Source organism: Oncorhynchus masou, unplaced genomic scaffold (genome assembly GCF_036934945.1).
Source record: "Oncorhynchus masou masou isolate Uvic2021 unplaced genomic scaffold, UVic_Omas_1.1 unplaced_scaffold_1659, whole genome shotgun sequence".
Classification (NCBI taxonomy): domain Eukaryota; kingdom Metazoa; phylum Chordata; class Actinopteri; order Salmoniformes; family Salmonidae; genus Oncorhynchus; species Oncorhynchus masou.
Window position 1 is genome coordinate 22,428 of NW_027006714.1, and position 18,161 is coordinate 40,588.

Genomic DNA, 18,161 nt, shown 5'->3' on the forward strand with positions numbered 1-18,161 from the left:
ATTGTCTGATGAGCATTTATCATCAGTCTGTTGTACTGTACTATAGAGATCAGTCAGTTATGTACTGTACTATAGAGATCAGTCAGTTATGTACTGTACTGTAGAGATCAGTCAGTTATGTACTGTGCTATAGAGATCAGTCAGTTATGTACTGTACTGTAGAGATCAGTCAGTTATGTACTGTACTATAGAGATCAGTCAGTTATGTACTGTACTGTAGAGATCAGTCAGTTATGTACTGTACTATAGAGATCAGTCAGTTATGTACTGTACTATAGAGATCAGTCAGTTATGTACTGTACTATAGAGTCAGTCTTATGTACTGTAGAGATCAGTCAGTTATGTACTGTACTGTAGAGATCAGTCAGTTATGTACTGTACTGTAGAGATCAGTCAGTTATGTACTGTACTGTAGAGATCAGTCAGTTATGTACTGTACTGTAGAGATCAGTCAGTTATGTACTGTACTGTAGAGATCAGTCAGTTATGTACTGTACTGTAGTTATGTACTGTAGATCAGTCAGTTATGTACTGTACTGTAGAGATCAGTCAGTTATGTATTGTACTATAGAGATCAGTCAGTTATGTACTGTACTATAGAGATCAGTCAGTTATGTACTGTAGAGATCAGTCAGTTATGTACTGTACTGTAGAGATCAGTCAGTTATGTACTGTACTATAGAGATCAGTCAGGTATGTACTGTACTGTAGAGATCAGTCAGTTATGTACTGTACTATAGAGATCAGTCAGTTATGTACTGTACTGTAGAGATCAGTCAGTTATGTACTGTACTGTAGAGATCAGTCAGTTATGTACTGTACTATAGAGATCAGTCAGTTATGTACTGTGCTATAGAGATCAGTCAGTTATGTACTGTACTGTAGAGATCAGTCAGTTATGTACTGTACTGTAGAGATCAGTCAGTTATGTACTGTACTATAGAGATCAGTCAGTTATGTACTGTAGAGATCAGTCAGTTATGTACTGTACTGTAGAGATCAGTCAGTTATGTAATGTACTATAGAGATCAGTCAGTTATGTACTGTACTATAGAGATCAGTCAGTTATGTACTGTACTATAGAGATCAGTCAGTTATGTACTGTACTATAGAGATCAGTCAGTTATGTACTGTAGAGATCAGACTGTTATGTACTGTACTATAGAGATCAGTCAGTTATGTACTGTACTATAGAGATCAGTCAGTTATGTACTGTACTGTAGAGATCAGTCAGTTATGTACTGTACTATAGAGATCAGTCAGTTATGTACTGTACTGTAGAGATCAGTCAGTTATGTAATGTACTATAGAGATCAGTCAGTTATGTACTGTAGAGATCAGTCAGTTATGTACTGTACTGTAGAGATCAGTCAGTTATGTACTGTAGAGATCAGACTGTTATGTACTGTACTGTAGAGATCAGTCAGTTATGTACTGTACTGTAGAGATCAGTCAGTTATGTACTGTAGAGATCAGACTGTTATGTACTGTACTGTAGAGATCAGACTGTTATGTACTGTACTGTAGAGATCAGTCAGTTATGTAATGTACTATAGAGATCAGTCAGTTATGTACTGTAGAGATCAGTCAGTTATGTACTGTACTGTAGAGATCAGTCAGTTATGTAATGTACTATAGAGATCAGTCAGTTATGTACTGTAGAGATCAGTCAGTTATGTACTGTACTGTAGAGATCCGTCAGTTATGTACTGTACTGTAGAGATCAGTCAGTTATGTACTGTAGAGATCAGTCAGTTATGTACTGTACTGTAGAGATCAGTCAGTTATGTAATGTACTATAGAGATCAGTCAGTTATGTACTGTAGAGATCAGTCAGTTATGTCGGGGCGGCAGGTAGCTTAGTGGTTAGACCGCTGTGCCAGTAACTGAAAGGTTGCTGGATTGAATCCTCGATGTGACAAGTTAATTAAGGCTCGGGACAATACTGCCCCCTTTGGATGAATTGCGTGCCCAAAGTAAACTGAAAAAAAATCTGTCCAAAATTGCTAATATATGCATATAATAATTATTATTGAATAGAAAACACTCTAAAGCTTCTAAAACCGTTATGTCTGCATGTATAGCAGAACTCACAGGGCAGCCAATCTCCCAAACTAGTTTTCTCATCAGGGAAGTTGGGCCAACTTTGACGTCATCGCCCCCACCCTTCCCAACCAGCTATGGATCTGGGATCAGTTTCTATGTCTTCCGTGAGATGTCTTCTATCAGCAGAGCGTTTAATTGTGCAAATCCCGCGAGCTTTGACCCTTTGGAAGGCTAAATACTGGGTGTCGCGAGAAAATACATGCACTTTCAGGCGCGCGTTGCGCACAGAGCTCCCTTTGTTCCAACTTGCACGGGAAGAATAGTTTGTCCGGTCGAATCGCCAATTGTTTTGTACGTTAATAACATCCTAAAGCTTGATTCTGCACTTACAGTGCCTTGCGAAAGTATTTGGCCCCCTTGAACTTTGCGACCTTTTGCCACATTTCAGGCTTCAAACATGAAGATATAAAACTGTATTTTTTTGTGAAGAATCAACAACAAGTGGGACACAATCATGAAGTGGAACGATATTTATTGGATATTTCAAACTTTTTTAACAAATCAAAAACTGAAAAATTGGGCGTGCAAAATTATTCAGCCCCTGTAGTTTGACCAGTTTAGTTGACATATAATATGTAATTTTGAAGTTTTGATGCGCAACCCCTCGAGACCAGAAGTAATTTTGGATGCATTTCAGCTGGAATTTGTCGCATTTGCAAAAGACACACGACTTGAAACCAAATGCTGTTTTGGGTAAGTATGACTCCTTCCACTACATTCTGATCGAAGACCATCAAAGGTAAGGGAATAATTATGTTGTAATTTAGTGTTTCTGTTGACTCCAACATAGCGGAGAAATATTGCTTATGTCTGAGCGCCGTCTCAGATTATTGAATAGTGAACGATTTCTGTAATGTTAAAAATAAATGTGACAAAGCGATTGCATTAAGAAGCAGTGTATCTTTCTAACTATATGTAGAACATGTATATTTAGTCAAAGTTTATGATGTGTATTGCTGTTATCTGGCATTATCTGGTGGAGTTATCTATAATTCGTCTGTGTCTTTGTGGTGGTTTGACATACATATGTGCTATGTTTTCGCCGTAAAACATTTTAGAAATCTGACTCGCTGGGTAGATGAACAAGGTGTTTATCTTTCATTTGAGCTCTTGGACTTGTTAATGTGTGGAGGTTAAATATTTCTAAGAATATTTTTGCATTCTGTGCGCCACGGTTTGAGTTGAGCGGGGGGTGTGGTACCCCTTGGGGAACCTGTAGCGTGAACACGTTAAAAATCTGTCCTTCTGTCCCTGAACAAGGCAGTTTAACCCACTGTTCCCCTGTAGTCCGTCATTGTACATAAGAATGTTTTTTTTGTAACTGACTTGCCTTAAGTTAACTAAAACAATTAAATATATTGTATGAGGAGTTTGATTCCATAACAGTACTGTTCCTCTCTAACATGTATTTTACCTTGTCGACGTGTTCCTGCTCCAGTTGTTCTCTGTGACTGTGTTCTTTGGTGCTGAGGGCTATCCGGTGGTTCCTCTCTGCATGAGCCAGCTTGGTTTCCAGTTCCTCTCTCTCCTGCGCCGCCCGGGACACCTGCAGCTCAACCTCCGCCTTTAAACGGGCCACCTCGCCTGGACAGACACACAAGTTCACATTAATCTGTCATTTTACACTGATATTTATTTATAATGGACATTTAGCAATACGGTCCTTCGAGCCGGAACTCAATGCATTCATGATTACCGCCATCTTAAAAAAATATATTTTTTAAATTTTTATCATGAATTAGCAGTCTGTCTCCCCCTGTCTGGTGCGGGTACCCCCGCCACACTCCCCCCTGTCTCCCGTGATTCTGCTCGCCTCCATCACACACTCACTGTTGGGGCGAGTGACTCTTTGAACTTACAACGGCTAGCCCCAAGTCGTTATATATATTTTTATTGTACTTCATGCTATTTGCCTCATTACTCCTGCATGCTTTGTTGACTATGAAATTGCTCGTCTACCCAACCGTGGGACAGTCTGTTTGTTCCCACACTCATGACTGACTCTCTAACCACCTCTCGCAGGCTTTGAATTCATAAAAAAAAGAGTTCAGAGCTCTCCCTGTCCTTTGCCGTGCCCTGATTGTATTACTGTTGATGATATCACGAAATGTCCATGTACATCCTGACCCATCTACTGTTGCAAGGCCCCAAATCGGACTTGTGCTCTGATATCTGCTTCACTGATTTTTGCTCTCGTTAAAAGCCTGGGTTTTCTGCACGTTAAGCTTATCACCTAATATGGATCAATTGAAAGTGTGGGTTCACAGCTCCAATCCAGATGTGTTGGTCATTACTGAGATGTGATTAAGGAAGAGTGTTTTGAATACTGATGTTAACCTTTCTGGTCATAACCTTTTTCGGCAAGACAGATCTTCCAAAGGTGGTGGAGTGGCAATCTTTACCAAGGATCACCTTCGGTGCTTGGTTGTCTCCACTAAGTCTGTCCCCAAACTATTGTATTTGCTGGTGTTAAGCATTACACTTTCAAATATCTCTTTGATGACTGTTGATGGATGCTATCGTCCTCCATCAGCACCGGCCTGTACCCTACATACCCTAAACTCTCTCCTGGCCCCTTACACTGTCTGAAATTGTCCTGCTAGGTGACCTAAACAGGGACATGCTTAAAGCACCTGACCAAGTCCTAAAGCAATGGGACTCCTTAAATCTTTCTCAGATTATCACCAATCCCACAAGGTATGACTCCAACCACCCAGAGAAGGCTACTCTCCTTGATGTTATCCTCACAAATAATCCTGCTAGGTATCAGTCTGGTGTTTTCTGTAATGACCTTAGTGATCACTGTTTTACAGCCTGTGTTCGTAATGGCTGCTCAGTGAAGCGACCTGTCCTGATTTGTCATAGACGCTTGCTAAACAACCTTAATGAGCAATCCTTCCTTCATGACCTGGCCTCTGGAAATTGTTACAGAATCAGCCTGATCCTCTGTCGGAGATGCTTGGACCTTCTTCATTTGATATTTTCAGTGGTCTTGTTAACAAACAAACCCTCATAAAGAAGATTAGAATTAAAAACAGGTTCAGTCCCTGGTTTAACCGTGATCTGGCAGAGTTACTCCACCTCAAGAATTCCATTTGGTGAAAGGCTTGGCACACACATACTCAGGCTGACTGGCTCTCGTTCAGGCAAATGAGAAATAAGTGCACTCAGGCTGTCTGGAAGGCCAAAGTTAGTTATTTTAAGGAGCAGTTCTCTCTCTTTGGGTTTAACCCCAAGAAGTTCTGGAAAATGGTTTTAAAAACCTGTAGAATAAGCTCTCCTCCTCACAGCTGCCCATGTCCCTTAATGTTGATGATGTGGTTGTTACTGACAAGATGCACATGGCTGAGCTCTTTAATCACCACTTCATTAAGTCAGGATTCCTATTTGACTCAGCCATGCATCATTGTCCGTTCAACATTTCCTCATCTCCCACCCCTTCTAATGCGACTATCTCCAATGCTCCTTCCTCTTTTTCCCCTGCATCGCCACAACGTTTCTCCCTGCAGGCAGTTACTGAGTCTGAGGTGCTAAAGGAGCTCCTTAAACTTGACCCCAAAAACATCTGGGTCAGATGGTTTAGACCCTTTCTTCTTTAAGGTTGCTGCCCATATCATGCTTGGAAGGCAGCCACAGTTCATCCTTTATTTAGAGGCGGAGAGTTGATCCTAACTGTTATTGGCCAATTTCTATTTTGCCCTGTTTATCAAAAGTGTTGGAAAAACTTGTCAGTAATCAACCGACTGGCTTTCTTGATGTCTATAGTATTCTCTCTGGTGTGCAATCTGGTATCCGCTCAGGTTATGAATGTGTCACTGCAACCTTAAAGGTCCTCAATAATGTCACCATTGCCCTTGATTATAAGAAATGTTGTGCTGCTATTTTCATTGACTTGGCCAAGGTTTTTGATACGCTAGACCATTCCAATCTTGTGGTCCAGCTAAGGGGTTTTGGTGTCTCAGAGGTCTTTGGCCTGGTTCGCTAACTATCTCTCTCAAAGAGTGCAGTGTATAAAGTCAGAACATCTGCTGTCTCAGCCACTGCCTGTCACCATTGGAGTACCCCAAGGTTTGATCCTAGACCCCAACCTCTTCTCAACTTACATCAACAACATAGCTTAGGCAGTAGGAAGCTCTCTCATCCATTTATATGCAGATGATACAATCTTATACTCAGCCGGACCCATTTTGTGTTAAACGCTCTACAACAAAGCTTTCTTAGTGTTCCAACAAGCTTCCTCTTCCTTGAACTGACTTGCCTAGTTAAATAAAGGCGACACACACTCACACACCACACTGACCAAAACGTTATTTTGTTGACATTTACGTATGTAAAACACTGTACAATCAAAACAAAATACTGTATTTCTTTGACTTATTTGCTGGACTGTTTCGTTGTTCATTTGTTCAGTCGTTTCATTCTCAACGAGGATTTCATCATACATGTCAAGCAGTGAATTTCCGTATCCTCTCTTCCTCTGTGCTTCACTGTCACTGTGTTTGTCCGTATCCTCTCTTCCTCGGTGCTTCACTGTCACTGTGTCCATTTCCATCTTGTCCAGCTGTGTCTGACCGTGGTCTCTCTTCCTCGGTGCTTCACTGTCACTGTGTCCGTTTCCATCTTGTCCAGCTGTGTATGTAACATTTCATGTAAACCCTGTTTCTTGTCTGCATCGAAAGTAGAGGTCCTTGTACCTGGCATCCAACATGGTGGCGACACAGTAAAGAGAGAATGCCACCGAATCGCTTGTTCACAGCCTCGAGTACTTTTGTAAGTTAACGCCACGGTCTGTGTGGGCAGTTTTGTTGAGCAGGTGATTCAATGCCATGACAGAGGGTATCACGTCTGCTGTTTTGTTGAGCAGGTGATTCAATGCCATGACAGAGGGTATCACGTCTGCTGTTTTGTTGAGCAGGTGATTCAATGCCATGACAGAGGGTATCACGTCTGCTGTTTTGTTGAGCAGGTGATTCAGTGCCATGACAGAGGGCATCACGTCTGCTGTTTTGTTGAGCAGGTGTTTCAATGCCATGACAGAGGGTATCACGTCTGCTGTTTTGTTGAGCAGGTGATTCAGTGCCATGACAGAGGGTATCACGCCTGCTGCAGACACAGTTGATGAGCTTCTTTCTCCAGTCAGTTGTTGGAATGGAGCCAGATGTATGTTCATGTTTCAAACATGTTCTCAAATGCCATTGAAATGCCAGCAGTGGTATGACAACCAGCACATTCTTGACCAATGTGGTTTTCCCCAGTACAAAATCCTCATCGACCCACTGGGCTGTCAGACTCAGCATGCTCATGGGGCTGGCATCGGCTGGTCCAAATGTCGATTCATGAAGTTAATAACAGTGACGCCCATAGCAAGTAGACAGATGTACATTTCAACAATAATCTGAAGTCAAATGTCTACTGTTTTCTGACCATCTGGTGCTTCTGTCCCCAACCAAGGAGGGCCTACAGCAGCACCTAGATCTTCTGTATAGATTCTGCCAGACCTGGGCCCTGACAGTGAATCTCAGTTAGACAAAAATAATGGCAAATTAGACAGATCCACAAAGAACTCGAAAACAAACAAACTCCCATATCTACAGGGTGACATCACAGTGTGACATCACAGCAGCAAGATTTGTGACCTGTTGCCACAAGAAAAGGTCAACCAGTGAAGAACAAACACCATTGTAAATGCAACCCATATTTATGTTTATTGATTTTCCCTTTTGTACTTGAACTATTTGTACATCGTTACAACACTATATATACATAATATGACATTTGTAATGTCTTTATCCCTATGGAACTTTCGTGACTGTAATGTTGACTGTTAATTTGTTATTGTTTATTTCACTTTTGTTTATTATCTATTTCACTTGCTTTGGCAACGTTAACACATGTTTCCCATGCCAATAAAGCCCCTTGAATTGAATTGATAGAGGGAGGGGAGAGAGAGCGAGCGAGACATGGAGGGGGGTAGAGAGAGAGAGAGGAGCGGAGAGGAGAGGCAAAGGGAGAGAAGGATGGTGGAGAGGAGAGAGAGAAAGATATAGAGGAGAGCGAAAGAGGTGAGGGGGGATAGGGGCACAGACGACAGCAGGAGGACAGCAGGTGAACAGCAGGAGGACAGCAGGAGGACAGCAGGAGGACAGCAGGAGGACAGCAGGAGGACAGCAGGAGGACAGCAGGTGGACAGCAGGAGGACAGCAGGTGAACAGCAGGTGGACAGCAGGAGGACAGCAGGAGGACAGCAGGAGGACAGCAGGAGGACAGCAGGAGGACAGCAGGTGGACAGCAGGAGGACAGCAGGAGGACAGCAGGAGGACAGCAGGTGGACAGCAGGAGGACAGCAGGAGGACAGCAGGTGAACAGCAGGAGGACAGCAGGAGGACAGCAGGAGGACAGCAGGAGGACAGCAGGTGAACAGCAGGTGAACAGCAGGAGGACAGCAGGAGGACAGCAGGAGGACAGCAGGAGGACAGCAGGAGGACAGGGAGGACAGCAGGAGGACAGCAGGTGAACAGCAGGAGGACAGCAGGAGGACAGCAGGAGGACAGCAGGAGGACAGCAGGTGAACAGCAGGACAGGGTGGACAGCAGGAGGACAGCAGGAGGACAGCAGCAGCAGGAGGACAGCAGGTGAACAGCAGGAGGACAGCAGGAGGACAGCAGGTGACAGCAGGAGGACAGCAGGAGGACAGCAGGAGGACAGCAGGTGAACAGCAGGAGGACAGCAGGAGGACAGCAGGTGGACAGCAGGAGGACAGCAGGAGGACAGCAGGAGGACAGCAGGTGAACAGCAGGAGGACAGCAGGAGGACAGCAGGTGAACAGCAGGAGGACAGCAGGAGGACAGCAGGAGGACAGCAGGTGGACAGCAGGAGGACAGCAGGAGGACAGCAGGAGGACAGCAGGAGGACAGCAGGAGGACAGCAGGAGGACAGCAGGAGGACAGCAGGAGAACAGCAGGTGAACAGCAGGAGGACAGCAGGAGGACAGCACAGCAGGAGGACAGGTGAACAGCACAGCAGGAGGACAGCAGGAGGACAGCAGGTGAACAGCAGGAGGACAGCAGGAGGACAGCAGGAGGACAGCAGGAGGACAGCAGGAGGACAGCAGGTGGACAGCAGGAGGACAGCAGGAGGACAGCAGGTGAACAGCAGGAGGACAGCAGGAGGACAGCAGGTGGACAGGACAGCAGGAGGACAGCAGGAGGACAGCACGTGGGTGTGTTTGTACTCACGCGTCAGGTCCTCGTCAGCCATCGTTAGGGTGCTTCGCTCCACCTCCAGTCGGTTCCTCTCCCCCTCCAGAGAAGAAACTAGCTCTTGGCCCTCAAAGACACACGTCTCTAGAGACTCCTTCTCCGCTCTGACAGACAGCACAAACAGAGAGAATTAAGAAATTATTGAATTAGAGAGAGAGAACGACAGAGAGAGAGAGAGAGAGAGAACGACAGAGAGACAGAGTGAGAGAGAGAGAGAACGACAGAGAGAGAGAGCTGGTAGTCCCATCCACCAAACTACCAGGTGTGAAACAGGGAAGCGACTCAGGGGTAAGCTAATTTGGTATAGAGCAGACCTAACTCACTCCATTAAATTAATCAAAACAGGAACATTTTACATTCAAAAGGAAATGATCTTAACAGAGAAAAATGTCCTCCTGTGTGCTACCTATATCCCCCCACTAGAATCCCCATATTTTAATGAAGACAGCTTCTCCATCCTGGAGGGGGAAATCAATCATTTCCAGGCCCAGGGACATGTACTAGTCTGTGGTGACCTAAATGCCAGAACCGGACAAGGACCTGACACCCTCAGCACACAGGGGGACAAACACCTACCTGGAGGTGACAGCTTTCCCTCCCCCGTATGCCCCCCTAGACACAACTATGACAACATAACCAACAAAAACAGGTCACAACTCCTGCAGCTCTGTCACACGCTGGGTATGTACATAGTCAATGGATGGCTTCGAGGGGACTCCTATGGTAGGTACACCTATAGCTCATCTCTTGGCAGTAGTACTGTAGACTACTTTATCACTGACCTCAACCCAGAGTCTCTCAGAGCGTTCACAGTCAGCCCACTGACACCCCTATCAGCAAAATCACAGTAGAAAATCTTAACTGTATATTTGACCTCTCGGCTTCCATATCAAATCTATAAATGTTGAACAGAAAACTTAAAATTAACAACAATGACAAATGTTTTGATGAAGAAAGAAATCCCCATCCCCTTTAGACAATTTCCTGGGTAAAATGTTCCACTGTAATAGTGAAGGTGTAAACTAGAAAATCTTAACAGTATATTTGACCTCAACTTCCCTATCAAATCTAAAAATCTCAAATAGAAAACCGAAGAAAATTAACAACAATGACAAACGGTTTGATGAAGAATGCAAAAATCTAAGAAAGAAATTGAGAAACCTGTCCAACCAAAAACAGAGACCCGGAAAACCTGAGTCTCCGCCTTCACTATGGTGAATCACTAAACAATACAGAAATACACTACGGAAAAGAAGGAACAGCATGCATCAGCTCAATGTAATTGTCAGAAATCAGCTCAATGTAATTGAAGAATCCATACAAATCTTAGAATCATATTAAAGACTAACCACTTCTGGGAAAATTGAGAAGACACTAAACAAACAACAACAACACGAAGAATTATCTATCCAAAATGGAGATGTCTAGCACCTGTCTACTAATGTCTACTGTTTGCTGATGATCTGGTGCTTCTGTCCCCAACCAAGGAGGGCCTACAGCAGCACCTAGATCTTCTGCACAGATTCTGACAGACCTGGGCCCTGACAGTGAATCTCAGGAAGACCAAAATAATGGTGTTCCAAACAAGGTCCAGATACCGTTGCCCTAGAGCACACAAAAAACTATACATACCTTTGCCTAAAAATACTTGAATCAGTTATAGAACACATTGCCCTTTATGGTTGTGACCAAGAATTCAACCAAGAACTCACAAAATGGGACAAACACCAAATGAAGACTCTGCATGCAGAGCAAATAATGCATGCAGAGCAGAATTAGGCCGATACCCACTAATTATCAAAATCCAGAAAATAAACTTTAAATTCTACAACCACCCAATAGGAAGCGATTCCCAAACCTTCCATAACAAAGCCATCACCTACAGAGAGATGAACCTGGAGAAGAGTCCCTAAGCAAGATGATCCTGGGGCTCTGTTCACAAACACAAACAGACTGCAAAGAGCCCCAGGACAGCAACACAATTAGATTTCATCTACTTCACGTGCTTTGGCAATGTTAACATGTCCGTCCCATGCCAATAAAGCCCCTTGAATTTAATTGATTTGAATTGAGAGCGGGAACGACAGACAGAGACAGCGAGAGAGAAGGTCATTTTCTATCTGCTGCATTACAATAACACACACACACACACAAACAGTGTGGTAAAGAGGTCAGTGCTCTGAAAATAGGACCGTTGAAACCCTGTAGGTACATGAAGCAGTAAAATTCAATGAACCACGGTTGGTATACTCCGTCAATAGAAACGTCTTGTTACACAACGATGGTTCTGTTCTGCACAAGAAAGAACCAGACCCACATCACTACCCTCCCTCCCCACACCCAAACACACTGCCTTACCTGAGAATCGCCAGCTCCTGTTCCAGGCCCCATGCCCTGCGGTCAACGGCAGTCAGCTGGACCCCCAGACTGGCCTTGTCCTTGGCCACATCCTCTCTGTCATGATGGGCCCTCTGTAAGGCCACAGCCTTGCTGTCCAGCTCTCTAACGACAGGAAGTCAGTTGGTCGGACAAGGACTGGACCTGCTTATTAATCTGGGCATAAACACAGGAACATGTCGATGACACAGAGACAACACAACCACAGACTGACCTGGTAACTGACACAGAGACAACTGACACAGAGATCACACACAACACCACAGACTGACCTGGTAACTGACACAGAGACATCACAACCACAGACTGACCTGGTAACTGACCACCTGACCTGGTAACTAACTGACCTGACTGGTAACTGACACAGACTGACCTGGTAACTGACATCACAACCACCAACCACAGACTGACCTGGTAACTGACACAGATCATCACAACCACAGACTGACCTGGTAACTGACACAGAGACATCACAACCACCAACCACAGACTGACCTGGTAACTGACACAGAGACAACACAACCACCAACCACAGACATCACAACCACCAACCACAGACTGACCTGGACAGAGACATCACAACCACCAACCACAGACTGACCTGGTAACTACACTGACCTGGTAACTGACAGAGACATCACAACCACATCACAACCACCAACCACAGACTGACCTGCTAACTGACACAGAGACATCACAACCACCAACCACAGACTGACCTGGTAACTGACAACTGACACAGAGACATCACAACCACCAACCACAGACTGACCTGGTAACTGACACAGAGACATCACAACCACCAACCACAGACTGACCTGGTAACTGACACAGAGACATCACAACCACCACAGACCCTGCTACAGACTGACCACAGACTGACCTGGTAACTGACACAGAGACATCACAACCACCAACCACAGACTGACCTGGTAACTGACACAGAGACATCACAACCACCAACCACAGACTGACCTGCTAACTGACACAGAGACACACACAACCACAGACTGACCTGGTAACTGACACAGAGACATCACAACCACCAACCACAGACTGACCTGGTAACTGACACAGAGACATCACAACCACCAACCACAGACTGACCTGGTAACTGACACAGAGACATCACAACCACCAACCACAGACTGACCTGCTAACTGACACAGAGACATCACAACCACCAACCACAGACTGACCTGGTAACTGACACAGAGACATCACAACCACCAACCACAGACTGACCTGGTAACTCACAACCACAGACTGACCTGGTAACTGACACAGACATGACACAGAGACATCACAACCACCAACCACAGACTGACCTGGTAACTGACACAGAGACATCACAACCACCAACCACAGACTGACCTGAGACATCACAACCACCAACCACAGACTGACCTGGTAACTAACTGACACAGAGACATCACAACCACAACCAACCACAGACTGACCTGGTAACTGACACAGAGACATCACAACCACCAACCACAGACTGACCTGGTAACTGACACAGAGACATCACAACCACAGACTGACCTGCTAACTGACACAGAGACATCACAACCACCAACCACAGACTGACCTGGTAACTGACACAGAGACATCACAACCACCAACCACAGACTGACCTGCTAACTGACAGAGACATCACAACCACCAACCACAGACTGACCTGGTAACTGACACAGAGACATCACAACCACCAACCACAGACTGACCTGCTAACTGACACAGAGACATCACAACCACCAACCACAGACTGACCTGGTAACTGACACAGAGACATCACAACCACAGACTGACCTGCTAACTGACAGAGACATCACAACCACCAACCACAGACTGACCTGCTAACTGACACAGAGACATCACAACCACCAACCACAGACTGACCTGGTAACTGACACAGAGACATCACAACCACCAACCACAGACTGACCTGGTAACTGACAGAGACATCACAACCACCAACCACAGACTGACCTGCTAACTGACAGAGACATCACAACCACAGACTGACCTGCTAACTGACAGAGAGACATCACAACCACCAACCACAGACTGACCTGGTAACTGACACAGAGACATCACAACCACCAACCACAGACTGACCTGGTAACTGACACAGAGACATCACAACCACCAACCACAGACTGACCTGCTAACTGACACAGAGACATCACAACCACCAACCACAGACATCACAACCACCAACCACAGACCTGCTAACTGACACAGAGACATCACAACCACCAACCACAGACTGACCTGGTAACTGACAGAGACATCACAACCACAGACTGACCTGCTAACTGACACAGAGACATCACAACCACCAACCACAGACTGACCTGCTAACTGACACAGAGACATCACAACCACCAACCACAGACTGACCTGGTAACTGACACAGAGACATCACAACCACAGACTGACCTGCTAACTGACACAGAGACATCACAACCACCAACCACAGACTGACCTGCTAACTGACACAGAGACATCACAACCACCAACCACAGACTGACCTGGTAACTGACAGAGACATCACAACCACCAACCACAGACTGACCTGGTAACTGACACAGAGACATCACAACCACCAACCACAGACTGACCTGGTAACTGACAGAGACATCACAACCACCAACCACAGACTGACCTGGTAACTGACAGAGACATCACAACCACCAACCACAGACTGACCTGGTAACTGACACAGAGACATCACAACCACCAACCACAGACTGACCTGGTAACTGACACAGAGACAACACAACCACCAACCACAGACTGACCTGGTAACTGACACCAGAGACATCACAACCACCAACCACAGACTGACCTGCTAACTGACACAGAGACCATCACAACCACCAACCACAGACTGACCTGCTAACTGACACAGAGACATCACAACCACCAACCACAGACTGACCTGCTAACTGACAGAGACATCACAACCACCACCAACCACAGACTGACCTGCTAACTGACACAGAGACATCACAACCACCAACCACAGACTGACCTGGTAACTGACACAGAGACATCACAACCACCAACCACAGACTGACCTGGTAACTGACACAGAGACATCACAACCACCAACCACAGACTGACCTGCTAACTGACAGAGACATCACAACCACCAACCATAATGTTCAAGACATTATTGCAAATTAATAAAAAATTAAAACAGGAATACTTTTTTCAAGTCATATCAAATGGTTAGTGGTCACATACACATGGCTGGCAGATTTTAATGCAAGTGCAGCGAAATGCTTTTGCTTCTTGTTCCAACAGTGCAGTAATATCTAACAAGTAATCTAACGATTCCCCAACAACTACCGAATACTCACAAATCTAAAGGATTAAATGAGAACATGGACATATAAATATATGTGTAAGGGTTTTCCTCTGGTGAAAGAGAAGCGGACCAAAATGCAGCGTGGTGGTTATTCATGTTTTTTAATAAAGGAACTCAACATAAAATAACTAACAAAAACAATAAATGTGTGAAAACCTAAACAGTCCTATCTGGTGAAAACACAGAGACAGGAACAATCACCCACAAACACAGTGAAACCCAGGCGACCTAAATATGGTTCCCAATCAGAGACAATGACTAACACCTGCCTCTGATTGAGAACCATATCAGGCCAGACATAGAAATAGACAAACAAGACATCCAACATAGAATGCCCACTCAGATCACACCCTGACCAACATACAAAGCAAACTATGGTCAGGGTGTGACAATATGGATGAGCGACGACCGAGCGGAATAGGCAAGGTGCAGTAGATGGTATAAAATACAGTATATACATATGATATGAGTAATATAAGATATGTAAACATTATTAAAGTGGCATTATTTAAAGTGACTAGTGATTGGTCTCCATGTAGGCAGCAGCCTCTCTGAGTTAGTGATTGCAGTCTGATGACCTTGAGATAGAAGCTGTTTAACAGTCTGATGGCCTTGAGATAGAAGCTGTTTAACAGTCTGATGGCCTTGAGATAAAAGCTGTTTACCAGTCTGACCAGTGACCTTGAGATAAAACAGCTGTTTAACAGTCTGATGACCTTGAGATAAAAACAGCTGTTTAACAGTCTGATGGCCTTGAGACAGAAGCTGTTTTTCAGTCTCTCTGTCCCAGCTTTGATGCACCTGTACTGACTTCTGGATGATAGTGGGGTGAACAGGCAGTGGCTCAGGTGGTTGTTGTCCCTGATGACCTTTTTGGCCTTCCTGTGACATCGGGTGCTGTAGGTGTCCTGGAGGGCAGGTAGTTTTCCCCCGGTGATGCGTTGTGCAGACCGTACCACCCTCTGGAGAGCCTTGCGGTTGAGTGCGGAGCAGTTGCCGTACCAGGCTGTGACAGGAGGCTCTCGATTGTGCATCTGTAAAAGTTTGTTGGGGTTTTGGCTGACAAAGCTAAATTTATTCAGCCTCTTAGTGGGCTTGATTACCAACAACGACGATACAGCCTACAGGGAGGAGGTGAGGGCACTCAGTGTGGTGTCAGGAAAACAACCTCTCACTCAATGTCAACAAAACAAAGGAGATGATCGTGGGCTTCGGGAAACAGCAGAGGGAGAAGCCCCCTGTCCACATCGCAGGGACAGCAGTGTAAAAGGTGGAAAGTTTTACATTTCTAGGCACATCACAGACAAACTGAAATGGTCCACCAACACAGACAGTGTTTTTTATTTATTTTATTTCACCTTTATTTAACCATTTAATATTTATATATATATAACCCTAACCCTTTATTTAACCAGGTAGGCTAGTTGAGAATACGTTCTCATTTACAACTGTGACCTGGCCAAGAATAAAGCATCGCAGGGGCTGAATAATTTTGCACGCCCAATTTTTCAGTTTTTGATTTGTTAAAAAAGTTTGAAATATCCAATAAATGTCGTTCCACTTCATGATTGTGTCCCACTTGTTGTTGATTCTTCACAAAAAAATACAGTTTTATATCTTTATGTTTGAAGCCTGAAATGTGGCAAAAGGTCGCAAAGTTCAAGGGGGCCGAGTACTTTCGCAAGGCACTGTATATATATATATATATATATGCCTTCAGAACAAGATTCATGAGAATAACCTGACCCCCTTCTTTTTTTTGTGCTGTGTTTGTCCATAGACGACACCAGGCTTTCCGATTAGGGAAGGAGGGGGTCAAACGTTCACCAGATCTAAATTATTATTCACCGTACGGTAATCCTATATCACGCAGTAACATGGAAAAAAAAAAAAAAACAGGGGATATTGCCCGTCAATCAGAGAGTTAAGTTTATGTTGAGGCTCCGGGGTAAAAAATCATAGCCCTGTAATGCCAAATCCCTCTTCCCCATTCCCTTTATATTCCCTACATAGTGCACTGCTTTTAACCAGAGCCCCTATGGCACCCTGGTCAAAGAAGTGCACTAGGAACAAGCTGCGTTCCATTTGGGATGCCGCCGTGGTAACCTCTCACAATGCAGGATGTCATAATATTACCCTGTAATTCTAGAGTTTTCCCTGCTGAGTGGAAAAGACCATTTCCTGACATGCTAGGCCTCAAATTCACAAAAATTGTTCACTACTGTTGACCAGAGCAAAGGTAGTGCACTACATAGGGAATAGGGCGCCATAGGGACTCTGGCCTAAAGTAGTGCACTATGGAGGGAATAGGGAAGCTGGTCTAAAGTAGTGCACTATGGAGGGAATAGGGCTCTGGTCTAAAGTAGTGCACTATATAGGGAATAGGCCTTTGGTCTAAAGAAGTGCACTATATAGGGAATAGGGCTCTGGTCTAAAGTAGTGCACTATCTAGGGAATAGGGCTCTGGTCTAAAGTAGTGCACTATATAGGGAATAGAGCTCTGGTCTAAAGTAGTGCACTATCTAGGGAATAGGGCTCTGGTCTAAAGTAGTGCACTATATAGGGAATAGAGCTCTGGACTAAAGTAGTGCACTATATAGGGAATAGGGCTCTGGTCTAAAGTAGTGCACTATATAGGGCTCTGGTCTAAAGTAGTGCACTAAATAGGGAATAGGGACTATGGTCTAAAGTAGTGCACTGTACAGGAATAGGGGTAGTGCTGAGCGATTAGGTATTTTGAAGTAGGATCAGTTTTGGTTCGATTCGTTAAAAATAATAATATTTTGGATTTCGGTTTTGATAATGAAATATAATATGAAATAATTACGTTACAAAGCCTAAACATGGGAAATATTCCACATTGGGTCGATATCAGAAGAAAAACATGAAATTACTATGATAGAACATTTTCTTTGTATATTTTAGTTCATTTTATTCCTCCAAATAATAATATGATCTCCGCCCAGCAACCCAGGCAGAAGCAACCAGCAAGACAGCCAGGCAGTAGCAGCCAGCCAGGC

General features: G+C 44.6%; 1 pseudogene; it reads right to left on the reverse strand.

The window, feature by feature from the left end:
* Nucleotides 1–18,161, reverse strand: part of LOC135531816 (rootletin-like) — an 84,867-nt pseudogene that overhangs the window by 11,605 nt on the left and 55,101 nt on the right.